This window comes from Thermobia domestica, chromosome 7 (assembly GCF_964235325.1).
Source record: "Thermobia domestica chromosome 7, izTheDome1.hap1.1, whole genome shotgun sequence".
NCBI lineage: Eukaryota > Metazoa > Arthropoda > Insecta > Zygentoma > Lepismatidae > Thermobia > Thermobia domestica.
Genome location: NC_137460.1, coordinates 162,877,997 through 162,891,667, shown reverse-complemented (window position 1 = coordinate 162,891,667; position 13,671 = coordinate 162,877,997). Strand labels below are relative to the sequence as shown.

Here is a 13,671-nt window from a genome sequence, read left to right as displayed (position 1 = left end):
GAGTCAAGCGCTGCCAAGCGGAGGAATTCGTAACTATTACAGAAGCTGACTATATAGCAGTGGCAGAAAAGGATGCAACTGGAAGGGAGCAATACGGCAGGATAGCAGCGACGTAGGAATAATCCACTTCCTCATGTTAAGAGATAGGAGGTCGCTGCCTATGCTCAATGTTACTGCTTCCAGTGCCAACGCTCACTGCAACCGGAAATGCAAATCACTCTCTTTCTTTCAGTTTTTTTTATTGAATTTTTAAAGAAATGCATCAATACTGTTATGTGCTCAAGAGCAAAGGTCCATTTTTTACTAATACACCACTTTAATACCTAAAAATATCTTTAGTATTAAAAAGTATCCAGTTGCACAACCATGCAACATATAGTACCAGCCGGGGCCGCGGTGGCTCAGTGGTAGAGCGTTCACCTCTGGTGCTTGAGGTCCCGGGTTCGATCCCGGCCCCCGCCAAGTGAACTTTGTGGTGTACAAACACCGTGTGCGTGGGTTTTCTCGGGGTTCTCCTGTTTCCTCCCACTTCCTTCATTCCACCATTTCATTCATTTCTCATCATCATCGTCTCCTTTAGCCTAACCGGCATAACCGTGGGACGTAAAACTCAAATATTTATAGTACCAGCCGCTGCTGATATATATATATATATATATATATATATATATATATATATAGATAGATAGATAGATAGATAGATAGATAGATATGGGCCTTCAAGGACCCGCGCCAAGGGCCCTCAACTTTGCCAGTCCGACACTGGTGTGAAGCTAACATTAAGTTTGAAGAGGAGCTAAACAGAAGAATTTGTTACCATTTATATCAGTTTTCAGACAGTTCATTATACTCTGTAATGGGAAGAAGTCAAACTTGGAAACATTTTACTAAAGAGATTTCGACAGAAAGTGCAACATGTAAATATTGCAAGGTTAAAATAAAACAAAAAACATTTAAAAGCACAGCAACCTACTATATTAGTGAATATAGTTTTGACGAATTTTAGATATTCAATTTTATCATCACAATTTCAGATGTAGGTTTGGATACCAAATCAAGATCTGAGATTCGTATTTCGGATCCAGATCCGAGATCCGGACCCAGATCCGAGATCCAGACCCAGGTCCGAGATCCGAATTTCGGATCCGGATCTAATTGGGTCCGGGATATCCGGAATCGGAAATTTTTGGCCATCCCTAATTCATACAGTTCATTTTAACGTTTATTTATTTATATGAATCTAACGGATGGAAGATATGGTTGAAAAGAAAGTGCTTATATGATTTCTCACTATCTCTAATTCGTGCTCTTCAGTCCGACTGAAGCCATAAGTATGTAGTTGTTGTATTACATAAGATCTTTTTGTTGTGTTTCACTTAAACTCAGTATCACGCTCTTGTGCATGCTTCTATAAACAAAACTGCCGCCTCGTAGATCCGATTAAAAGTCACCCAAGAATATGTTTATTTTTAAAAAAGAAGAAATTACGGGTCAGCTGGATAATAGACTAGTCTCACTTATTGTTTATCACGGTTGGTTGAGTCATCAATGTTCTTATTTTATTCGTAGAAGATCGAATTAAATGATTGTATCTTCTTCTCTAACTTCCTGGAATTTACAAACTAAAACTAAGCTAAACGCGAAAGGAAGCATTCACAGGATACTGACGTCATTCTCGCATACATAGCTGACGTTATTAACATTGCCTTCTTATTGGTCAGCGAAGAAAATGGTCCTTGGCCCTCAGGGAATGAGTCACATCTAGGAGGAAGAATATATAACAACTGGAAAGTACCCGCTATCACGATATTTAACTCTGTGAAGCTGAAGGCAAAACAGATCGACTATTCACTTATTTGGTAAGTAAATTACACTGATATTTTCTTTGTCTAATGTGATGGTTTGGATTTTACCGTTTCCTTAAACATCATTTAGAAAGTTGCACTTACTACTTGAAACTTGAAACTTCAGAAATCAGAGATCATTAGTTGTTTCTTACTGTATGTCGTGAATGCAAGAATATTACCATTATATTCTCATGATAATGCATAGTAATGCAAATATTTCATGAATTTATTATTATTTATTTGTTTGTCTGTTGAATTTTACCGTCCCCTTTCAGCAGCAAGGCTAAATGAGACGTGGACATATTTTAAGGTGGAATCCGAACAATTGTAATGAGTTTCAATTCCAATGCTCTCCCACTAGGAATCGAACCCGGGCCCCGCATACCAGTGCACGCGGACAAGTCACTAAACCAGAGGATAGGATATTATTATTATTATTATTATTATTATTATTATTATTATTATTATTATTATTATTATTATTATTATTATTATTATTATTATTAGATTCCCCGTAACCTCATAGTTAGCGCGTTGACTTTTCGTGCGTGTGAATATAGGTTCAAACCCTGCTGTGAGTACAACTCTTCTGAGAAGACATTCTAATAGTAGTTTGCTCCTATTTTAATAGTAAGGCCCATCCTTAATAACTTTACTGTTATAAAAGATCATAAGGCCGAATTATCAAAATTGGATAATTTTCAATAATCACATCTGATAATAGTATTAATAATGATAATGTATTTTCAGGACCGCTTTCTAACTTTAAAAATCAAGATTTTAAAGTATGAGTTGAAGAGAGAATTGTTGTGCATTCAAATAAGGGGACATTAAATTATAGTTCAAAAGTTATTTCCATCTAGGGGTGGAGTTTCAGAGTAAGTCTTCCGTCACAATTATTTCAGCTCAGCACAATTTTGGTGCCAAGTTTTCAAATATACTTTCAGCTGGGTCTTCGGCAGCTGAAAACACCTCTGTATACTGCTATGTTTGTGTTTGATCATAAGATCCAAATATGTATTGGTGGATATTCGGTTCTCAACTTGGAGGCGCGGTGGCTCAGTGGTAGAGCCACTGGTGCTTGGGGTCCCTGGTTCGATCCCAGCTCGCACCGTGTGGACGTTGTGGTGGACAAACACCGTGTTCGTGGGTTTTCTCGGGGTTCTCCCGTGTCCTCCCACTTTCTTCATTTCACTCATCTCTCATCATCACCGTCTCCTTTGGACTAACCGGCATATCTGTGGGACGTAAAACTTAAAGATTTCATTTCATTTTTCGGTTCTCAACTTAATCTATCCGTGAAATTGTCACTCTCTGAACTTGATAGGAATTTTTAAAAGTAATTAGGCCTACTGCATTATTTCCCCTGAAACTGAGTACTGGTCTTGGGTTCGATTTCTGATAAGAAAAGACAGCCGACAGAAGACAAAGTGATAGCCGACAGAGCCTATCACGGCTGTCACTTTGCCAAAACACTTTCTGGTTGACAAAGTTTCCTTGAGTTGATTTTCTGAATTCAAATTTGATGAATTAAAAGTGAAGGGATTCTAAAACTGTAAAATTGCCTTTTGGGAATATTAACTACGTTAGTTATAAATTCTATAAAAGTACTGCAGGTTTCTTTCTCTCTCTTTTTTTTTCTTTCTTTCTTTCTAAGCTTCGTAGCCATTGTTAATGTTTCGATTTTCGTTATTTTCAGAATGCCTAACAAAGGCCATTTTACGGTAAAATGAACTATATTCAAAGCAATGTGTCATGCATTTGTATGTTTGTTATGTATGACTGTGTGTGTTTGTTCGTGAAAATTCCATTCTAAGAAAAATACTTTTATTTTATATGGTGTTGCACAAAGGCGGTTCTTGAGGAAAGTCACGTCGGTACACTTTACAGTTTTGTCGCCATAATTTAAGAGAGAATTACTTATCTAATGTCCTAATCATTGTATACATGCTTTAGGACATAAAATAAGTTTATTTCTCTTAGTTTGTAGCGATAAAAGTCTAATTTTTATCGGTGACTTCCCTCAAGAGCCACCTCTGAGTCTTGGCTATTTTCTATTAAATATTTTATTTTAATAGGGAATAGAGTAGGATACTTTTGATTGTCATTAAACTAATATTTTGCAATATGCACTGTCAATTATATACAAAAATCTAATTATTTGTTACAGTTTACACTTTTCTTCAAATTCATTAATACATTTCAAGTATATGCTAAAATTATTTTCTAAATAATTTAAGTCTAACGTAACTAATACTGAAAATGTATGACGAAATGCCCATCACCACTATTTTTCTTCGTTTCTCGAAAAAATAAAAAATAAAAAAGACAAATGTTATGAATGTCAATGTTTACAAAATATTATTAATGAAGTTGTTAATGTTGTTAAGTATTCCTCCTTGACATGAAAGGAATTTTTCAAGTCTCACATCATGCATTATAATAAGCAACATTCTGAGTGGGTGCGGTACGGTGCTTGTTTCAGATATAAACCTGAGTAGTGCTGTGAGTCCCACTTAAGTTCCATCTCATATAGCTAGTGTTGAAAAGTAGTGTTAAGCTCCGATCAATCAAAACGTTGCATTTGACCACCGAAGTAGGGTAGAGGGTTGTGGGAAAACTGTGAATCTTGTGTAACATATTTTAATATCGTGAAATACTCTTATATAAAATTACCTTGAATTTTGTATTTGCTATTTTATAATCTAGACGTATAATGAAGAACGTTTGTAGATACATGTTGGTGTTCCTTCTGATCATTTTCACTATCGGACGTTAAATACTTCAAAATAAATAAATAGAAATAAATAGCTTATCCGAGTAAAATACATCGGAAAAAGACTGCAAGATTTGGCATATGGCCGATAATTCATAAAAATCAAATTTAGTGGAACTTACCTTAAACTTCATCAGAGACCTCCAAGCCTAAAAACTAATAGGAGAATTTCGATGTGTGATTTTAACAACGGCCGAAGACCAAGACATTCCAGAATACCAAGTACTAATTCACTGTAATACAGAAGCAGCTTTTCTTCAAATTCAAGGATGGTTTCTAATTTACACGTATTAATTTCAGAATAATAATTTTGAGTGCACATCCAAATAAAAAGATGCTATTAAATGATATACAAAATATGAAAAAAAAAAAAAAGCAATACAATGCTTTGTGTCCTGTATTACACGAAATTTCTCATTTTGAAAGTAAAAATCTTGCATCAAAATTCCTCTATTAGTGGTGTAGCTTGAGGCGTGGAGGCCTCTGAAAAGTTTCACCTGAATTTTTATGACTTGCTGATCTAACATGCTAAATATTGCAGTTCTTCCTGGCAAATTCTTCTATAACAATTTCTGTGCTGTGAGTTTACATACTTGATGCAACTTACAAACCTACTTTAAAATTACTCATTCGCGAAGTAATTACTGACTAACTTAAATATTTTCTACCTACAACTTTTAACCATTTCATTAATTATTTTAAATAAATTCATATAAATAGGAAGTAGAAAGGGGTGAAAGTAGGAAAAAGTTTAATTAAATAGTCACCTTGTAAGCTTTAAGAAAATAAATTAGAATAAAATACCCAGAACTTTTGATTACTTAATTAAATAAAGTAAATAATTGTTTACAGAATATGGATATAATTTGAATAATCTAAAATGTATAGTGATTCTTTGGTTCTTTGTTCATGAGCTCTTTTTAAACATATTTATTGGATAACTCTATAGTTTTGCTAGTGATTGCAGGGTTGATAATACCAAGCAGAAGGCAGGATACCTTCAGGAAGGGGAGTCATTGAAATTTTGGGGAACGAAATGACATCTTTAAATCAGCATCGAAAAATTTGTATAATTTATGCAACAACAATATTTTAATCAAGTTGTATCATAACAGATAGAATTGTCAGAGATCAGAGTAGATCTTTCTCTTCTAGGGACATATGTCAGGGTAGTTGAGGAAGGGGTGCGTCATGGACCCCCAGGGGATGAGTGCCTTTACAGAAGGGGAGAACGGTGGTACTATGGGTCAACCTCTGAAGTATTAAAGTGTACAGCTTTGTTATTTTTTGCATTTTCAAAAAAAAAAAAAAAAATCATAATGACGATTGTTCTCTTCCTTACGCAGACGGAAAGCATTACGGGAAGTTGAGCAATGAATTATGAAGGGAAGCATATAAAAGTAAACGTAAAAATATGGAGTAATTAAAAGCAGTAGAAAAATATGTAGAAATCTATAGAAAGAAGTCATGATAGTTCAGTGGTAGAGCGCTTATTTCTAGTGCGGAGGTCTCTGGTTCGGTCCCATACTATGGAAATTTATTGTGGACAGCATTATGTCCATAAGTTTTCTCGAGGTTTTCCCACTTTCTCCTACTTATTTAATCAATTCTTCGATAATAATTCACTTTTATCAATCACTCGTTTTCATGAGCGTAAATGACATGAAACGTTGATCATAAAACTTAAAAGTTTTCATTTCACGAAGTTAGATCAATGGAAATATGAGACAGGGACATAATAGAGCATATATGGGAGTATACGGCGTATACCTACCTAATATTTTTATAATCCAATGTACGCTCACCTTGAATTTACGAAAGAAAAATCGTATATGAGCCTGGATATACGCTATATTTTTGAAAACGGTCGAGTGCATACTTACCAAAAATTGTCATTACATCACTGATGGCAAAATAAAGGAAGGATAATTATGCCAATGAAAAGGAAACAAGGATTGATAGCTTGATAGTGAGAGGGAGGGGTTAGAAATGTCAGCAAGATAGAAGAATTATATCGAGGAATTACCAGGTCATTTAACTCGAACTGGCAACACTGCTACGATTGGAATGTCGTGTGGGCAGGAGACAAATGACGAACATAGTGTGTTCCGTGGATGTGTACGAGTCAGTTCAATGCTGCTGCGGTGTGTGTGGCGAGTAGACATTGTTAAAGTGATTGTTGTGTGAAATACCGTTCTAACGCAATGTTCACGGGTGCAGAACAGTGTGTGTTTATGAAATTCCAGGTAGCACGAGGGCGAAATGCTAGGACGAGTCACAGAGGATTAGTAGAGGTCTGTGGTGAAGCTGCTCTACTGTATCGGACAGTGGCGAGATGGGTTGCAGCATTTCAGGCGGGACGACAGTCAACAGACAAAATGCACGGTGGAAGGCATATGCGAACGCTACGGACGAAATTCATCTTGCAAGACTACGGACACTGCTTGACGGTGATCGGCGCTGGACTTGTAGTGAATTGGCGCAGGAGTTGAACATTTCTTCAGGATCAGTGTTCCGCATGCTAACACAAGATCTTGGCATGCAGAAAATTGCAGCCAGATGGGTACCCCACGCTCTGACCGAGGTGCAGAAGTGGCATAGGTTGGAATGTGCGCGCCTACACCTTCAACATTACAATGGGGAAGGTGGTGACTCCTTGCACCGCATTATTGCAAGAGACGAAACGTGGGGAACATCCTACGAGCCTGAATTGAAACGTCAGTCAAGTGAATGGCTCCACCCAGAATCTCCACGACCGAAAAAGCTTAGGCAAGAGCCAGCAAACATGAAGGGGTTGATAATGTCATACGACCACGAAGGCATTATCCTGTCACATCAAGTTCCACCGGGCGTTACCGTCAATGCTGCATACTATGCTTCATACCTCAGTCACCATTCGCGACCAGCATTGCGGCGCAAACATCTACACTTCCTGGAGTCTGAACCAATTCTCTTACACGACAATGTTAGATGCCATATAGCCAATCCAGTACAGATTCTATGATGATGATAGGATTGGGAAGTACTGGAGCACCCGCCATACTCCCCGAATATGAGTCCTGCGATTTTGATCTTTTCCCCAAAAATGAAAGAACCGCTCAAGGGCAAAAGTTTCAGAGACATTCTCGGCATTGTTCGTGCCTTAGGGAGCACTGTCAACCCCCTCTCACAAAGTGGGGCTTTGACAGGTATTTAACGGTTACCAGACATCTGGCGAAGGGTTCAACAGGCTGGTGGAGACTATATCGAAGGACTGTAAGCTTCCTGAGGTGAAATGGAATGTAGTGAATCACCCACAACTATGTTGCCACTCATTGGCGTAACTAGGATATTTTCCTAGGGGAGGCCACGGCCCCTTAGTTCTGAAAATTGGAAGAATCTTTTAGGCGACCTTGTTATAATGCTTATATATATAATTATTCTGAGTCCCCCTTTCCCCGCACTCATTATAGGCTCTTCAAGTTATTTAGTTCTCCTAACCTGGAACTGTCATGTAACAGTTCAGTGAAAATATATTACATCATAAATTTACTTAAAATTGTATATTTCCTATATTCAATTGCTGCTAAATAACTACCTAAAATCTACTCTAATTATGAAAACTCAATTTTCTATTACTGTTTTACTCGTGCAATTCTGAGCGAAAGCACATTATTCGTAAACGTTAACTATCATGTTCTCACAAGGTATGGACATGAATCTGTCATCCGGACATGGGAATCGAACCTAGTCCATTCGATAAACATAACAAAGATATGTTCATGCACAAAAAATTAGGTGCCATGGACAACGGAGTAAGTTCCCTGGGTCCCATTAATCCTGTTAGCACGTATAAAGAAAATCGTAGACTCCTAGTGAAATAGCTATTGCATCAACACTGTTCATTGGAAAGTCATGGTTTATAGTTCATTCTCTTCAGCATGAAACAAGCTTTCCAGAGGTGCAATGTATTGGGGTCCATAATGTAGTTTAACAGGAAAATTGGGAGAAGGTGGGGAAAATTCCCTCCAGAAATCACTCCCAACAACTTTGGACCCCTCTGGAGTGGCCCCGGGTAAAAGCATTCAACCTAAATGTATCTTGAAAAATACTATAGAGTATAAGAAATGACTACCAAGTTTTCCATTGATAGACACAATAGTTATGAGGGGAAAGCGTGTATTGGTATACAAGCTTTTTCCTCATATCTATCCCGTCTATCAATATAAAACTTGGTACAGTCATTTCTTATTCCCTATAATATTTTTCGAGGATATACATATGCATTATAACAAAATCTTCTAAAAGATTCTTCCAATTTTCAGAACTAAGGGGCCATGCCCCCCTAAGAAAATAGTTATGCCAATGCGGGACGAGTATAGATCGTATTAAATATGTCGAATGCAAGCATCACTAAAATTGTTATGCGTAAATTGAGGTAAATCAATAACATTTTCATCCAGTAGAAAAATTCTGGGGAGGGCCAGCTTTGCTTCTAGGGGGGCTGGCCCTCCTCTAGTTCCGCCTATGTTGCCACTTCGAGTTAAATGACCCTCATATATAATAGCAGAAACATACAGCGTAATCTAGATATTGAGAATGAAAACCAAATAAGTGAAGATGTGTTGTGGCATTTTTGATATTGATATTTTGATATTTTGAACTACAATCATCAGGTGTTGAAGGTATTCAACGCTGATCTTCAAAGTGTATCACGTCAAAATTTCATTCAAACCATAGCACTCATAAACGTCTATAAACTACACGTCGGTAACTAGCATACTTCATGGTTTTCCTAGGTATTAGTACAAACACTGTGGTAAAATTACTATAGTAAATTTGAGTTTAGAAATGTTAAAAATTTAAAATTAGTGAGGACTGGCGCAAGAACTATATATTCATTTCGCGGATAATGAATTCTGGTTTTTCCAACTAGAATCAACAGGTGTAAAAATTATAATAGAAATTGTGAAGAATATACAACGAAGGTAAAGAGATGTAAGCAATAGGAATCGAAACGAGAGATATGTTTACTATAGAAGTTGGAAGAAGAGAAATAGCAGGAGACTACCTAGATAGCTATTTCTGATGACATGAAGCATGAACAAGAATAAAAGAATGGTATAAGTAGTGGAAGAAGTTTTTAGGAAAAAGAAGTGTATTTTGTAGGACGTTTAAAAGCTTAAGGAAAAGATTAATCAAATATTTAGTATGGGTATTGTACTCTACGAAGCCAAGACGTAGATATTATAAAAGAGATAGAGAAGCGACTTCAAGCGGTATTTATAGTATGAATATGAAAAAATGTGAGGTCTTTTATCTTCCAGTTTTCTAGTTTTTGCTGTTCATGTAGAATTTGGATTTCAAAATCGTGGTATTATTCTTCCCTTCAATTAAGCACAAGTTGGGCCTATAACAATTTAATATTGTCTTTGGTAGTTAGAAACTTGATACCTGACTATATTTTCTTGTCAGAACTTTTACGTAATGAAAGTTGCTAGTAGTACTTATTTATTAGTTATACGAATGTCAAGGCCTCTGAAACTGTATTCTGAATAGCAATCATGTTATGATTAACTCTAATTAGAATCCATCAACCGTGAAGGTTAAATTTTAATTAGAACTTGGTGCACGAAATGTTTTCTATATTTTTTTAGCTGACTTTGAACAGTAAAAGATAATATACATACTAGAAATATGTTAAAATCATTTATCTTTTTAGTTGATTCAAAACAAAATTGCATTGTTCTGACAGTAGCGAACGCAGAATTTCATCAAATAACCTAAATTCGTATCATTTCAAGTGTTTGTATACTTATCTTAATAAGGTAAATGATTATTTTTGCATAATATTTTGCTCAAGGGGGAAGTTAGTCACATAACCTCCCTCCACTGGAACTTGAAACGATATTAGCTAGTGTTTCTGACAGATGTATATTAATAGTACTTCAACAAACGTTGTTTGAAAGCTTTGTCACTGTTACGGCTTACGCGGTTTTAATAATCTGCTCGACATTTCATGCATTACATATACACTAAGAACCGGTCGCAGTTCGTGTGATTCAATTCTAGTGTTAATCGTTGATCTATTTGGTCTAGGAATTAATTCGTGCGGGTGGACAAGAGATGGCGCAACGAACGGAGCGTCCCACAGTTCCGTGTATCCACACATGTGTTGCAAACCCCTGTCATCGCGTATCGTTCGTAGTATAGGGCAGTGGATTAAAGCGTCAACAACACCAGTTTGTAGTTAAGTGAACATGGCGCAATTTGTGCCTGATAAAGTGTTTTTGCGGGGTGTCCTGCTGCATTACTTTAACATGCAGAAAAGTGCGACTGAAAGTCATCGTATCTTGGTGGAAGTGTATGGTGACCATGCTCTAGCTGAGCGAACGTGTCAGAAGTGGTTTGCACGGTTTAGAAGTGGTGATTTCGGCTTGGCAGACCAAGAGCGAGCTGGACAGCCAAAAAATTTCAAGACGAAGAATTGACAGCATTGCTCGAGCAGGATTCGTGTCAAACGCAGGAACAACTTGCAGCAGCATTAGGCGTTGATCAAACAACAGTCTCCAAACGCTTGAAAGCCATGGGAATGATTCAAAAGATGTCACATTGGGTTCCACATGAATTGAAAGACAGAGACGTTGAAAGACGAAAAACCATTTGCGAATTGCTGCTTCAACGACAGAGCAGAAAGGGGTTTCTGCATCGAATTATTACGGGTGATGAGAAGTGGATCCATTACGAGAACCCTAAACGAAAAAAGACCTGGGTGAAACCAAGTGAACCAGGTCCATCACAACCAAAACGAGATATTCACTGTGCAAAGGTTATGCTGTGCATATGGTGGGATATGAAAGGTGTGGTGTACTATGAGCTGCTGCAACCGGGTGAAACTATGAATGGAGAACGTTATCGACGACAATTAATGCGTTTGAAGCAAGCTCTGGCCAGAACACGACCAGAATGGGAGAACAGACATGATAAACTTATTGTTCAACATGATAACGCTCGCCCACATGTCGCAAAACCGGTCAAAACCTATTTAGAAAATGTCGGATGGGAAGTTTTACCCCACCCGCCGTATTCACCAGACGTTTCTCCTTCGGACTACTACTTGTTCGATTGCATGAACAACGATTTGATTGGACAGCGGTTTACTTCTTCAGAAGATATCGAAACATGGGTCTCTGACTGGATCGCTTCCAAGGATGAGGACTTCTTTCGCCACGGAATCCGTACATTGCCTGACAGATGGGCGAAAGTGGTGGCTAGCGATGGACAATATTTTTCTTAAGGTATTTATGTATTTTATGTTTGTACTACAGCTTCAATGTGTGCGTACCAACCGCACGAATTAATTCCTAGACCAAATACATTTCATAGCTTCAGTGCTGAAAAGGAACATTTAAGTTCAATTCTCAATTAATTTAGTGAAAGACGTGCTGAAATTTATAGCGTGGGAAATTTAAGATAACTCATTTTCTAAAATCGTCATATTTCCTGTCCGATATACAATATCATTTCTAAAATACTTTATTATGCACTTTTAGGGTAGATTAACCTTTCAAAAATAAGCAGAAAAGAGAAATTATTAAATACTTTAATGAGCGCCAAATCCAGCTAAGTTTAGGAAATAGGGCAGGATAAAGATATGGTAACCACTATTTTCTGTAACTGAAACACTGTGAATGTAGTTGTAAATGAGGTGATAAAATGTTAATATTTATCAAGGATTATTATCATCATCATCATCGAATACTATCTACCGTGAAGTGCGTTACAAATCTTATTATGCAATATCAGGTAGATAGGTGTGTGTTATTTCCTAATATACAGTTTAGAGTCCCAGCAGATTAAAAATGACTGTTTCTATCTAAAGAGACATATTAATAGAGATGAAATACATTAAGAGTGAAAAATACTTTTAAGGGAACCTGCATTGAACGGAAACTTGTATTTAACAAACAGAAACGCCTCCAGAATTTTTCTAGAGGGAGGGGAAGAACGACACTCACAAGCGAAGTCGCAAATATACACACCTTATTGCACCTAAATTAACTCATCAATTAACTGGAAAGGCATTACACTTGATTGTTGGCCTGGTTTAACTTTAGACGCTTTCTATAATTGATTCTGAGTTCCCATGTAGGAAATGGATTGAAGTCAAACTACATAAACAGCAAAACTTTGATAAAAGTTCATGTATTTCGTTTAGATCGAATAAGGCACTCCTGCGTGGATGTTAAATAATATACTCTTCATTGGCGACACTTAAAGAAACTCATGTCGATAAAACTCGAGCTTTTAACTTTTATCGTGCATAAACTAACGGAAGAAAGTTCGATTTTTACAGGTATGACTTCCTTAAAGAGCCTCCATTGATACTTTTAGAAGATTAAATTAACAGAGATGATATGCATTAATCTAAACATGTATCATGATCTGCTGACTTACAATCCATTGCGACTCACGATTCACAGTGTCACACGACACACCACATCATGGCTTCTGTAACCCATTCATTATACACTGGCTATTAAAGAAAATATTGATAGTTTTTTCTGTAGTTTATATTTTAAAGATAATTACTTGTTTACGGAAGTAGTACTTCTGCATAAAACTAGCTCTCTTTGCATAAAGCGATAAAAGTGCCTAAACTATTCAGTTCTACAGCAAACTTGAAGGTCGACCGTGTTTACGTGTAGTCTGATTTTTTAAAAAGTAACAAAGATGTTTATAGTACCTTGACCTACGACCCACCCTTTATCCCTTCCGTTAGGAAATTTTTTGCATTGTTAAAGTATCCGTGAATATAATATTCTTTTTTCCATTGATGGAGTCATGATAATCAAGCGATTCTAGGAATCAGGTTAATATTAAATTAATGACTATGTCTAATTTAATGACCATATCATTTCATTATATATCATTTCGAAAATAAAAATGAGTGAGAAGGAAGTATTACACGTAAATAGTATTGCCTACGAGACGAAAAATTTCTCGAGTCTCATGGACGACACTAATTGACCAAAATCATAGATCTCATACACTGTTTTATTGTTACAT

The 13,671-nt window shown here is 36.7% G+C and overlaps 1 protein-coding gene across 1 annotated transcript in view; it reads left to right on the top strand.

Moving 5' to 3' along the window:
• The first annotated feature begins 1,701 nt into the window (after positions 1-1,701).
• Positions 1,702-13,671, top strand: part of LOC145690549 (apolipoprotein D-like) — a 38,062-nt gene continuing 26,092 nt past the window's right edge. Inside the window, exon 1 of the mRNA XM_081765538.1 lies at positions 1,702-1,859. The gene's annotated coding sequence lies outside the window, so the exon portion shown is untranslated. The remainder of the gene's footprint in view (positions 1,860-13,671) is intronic.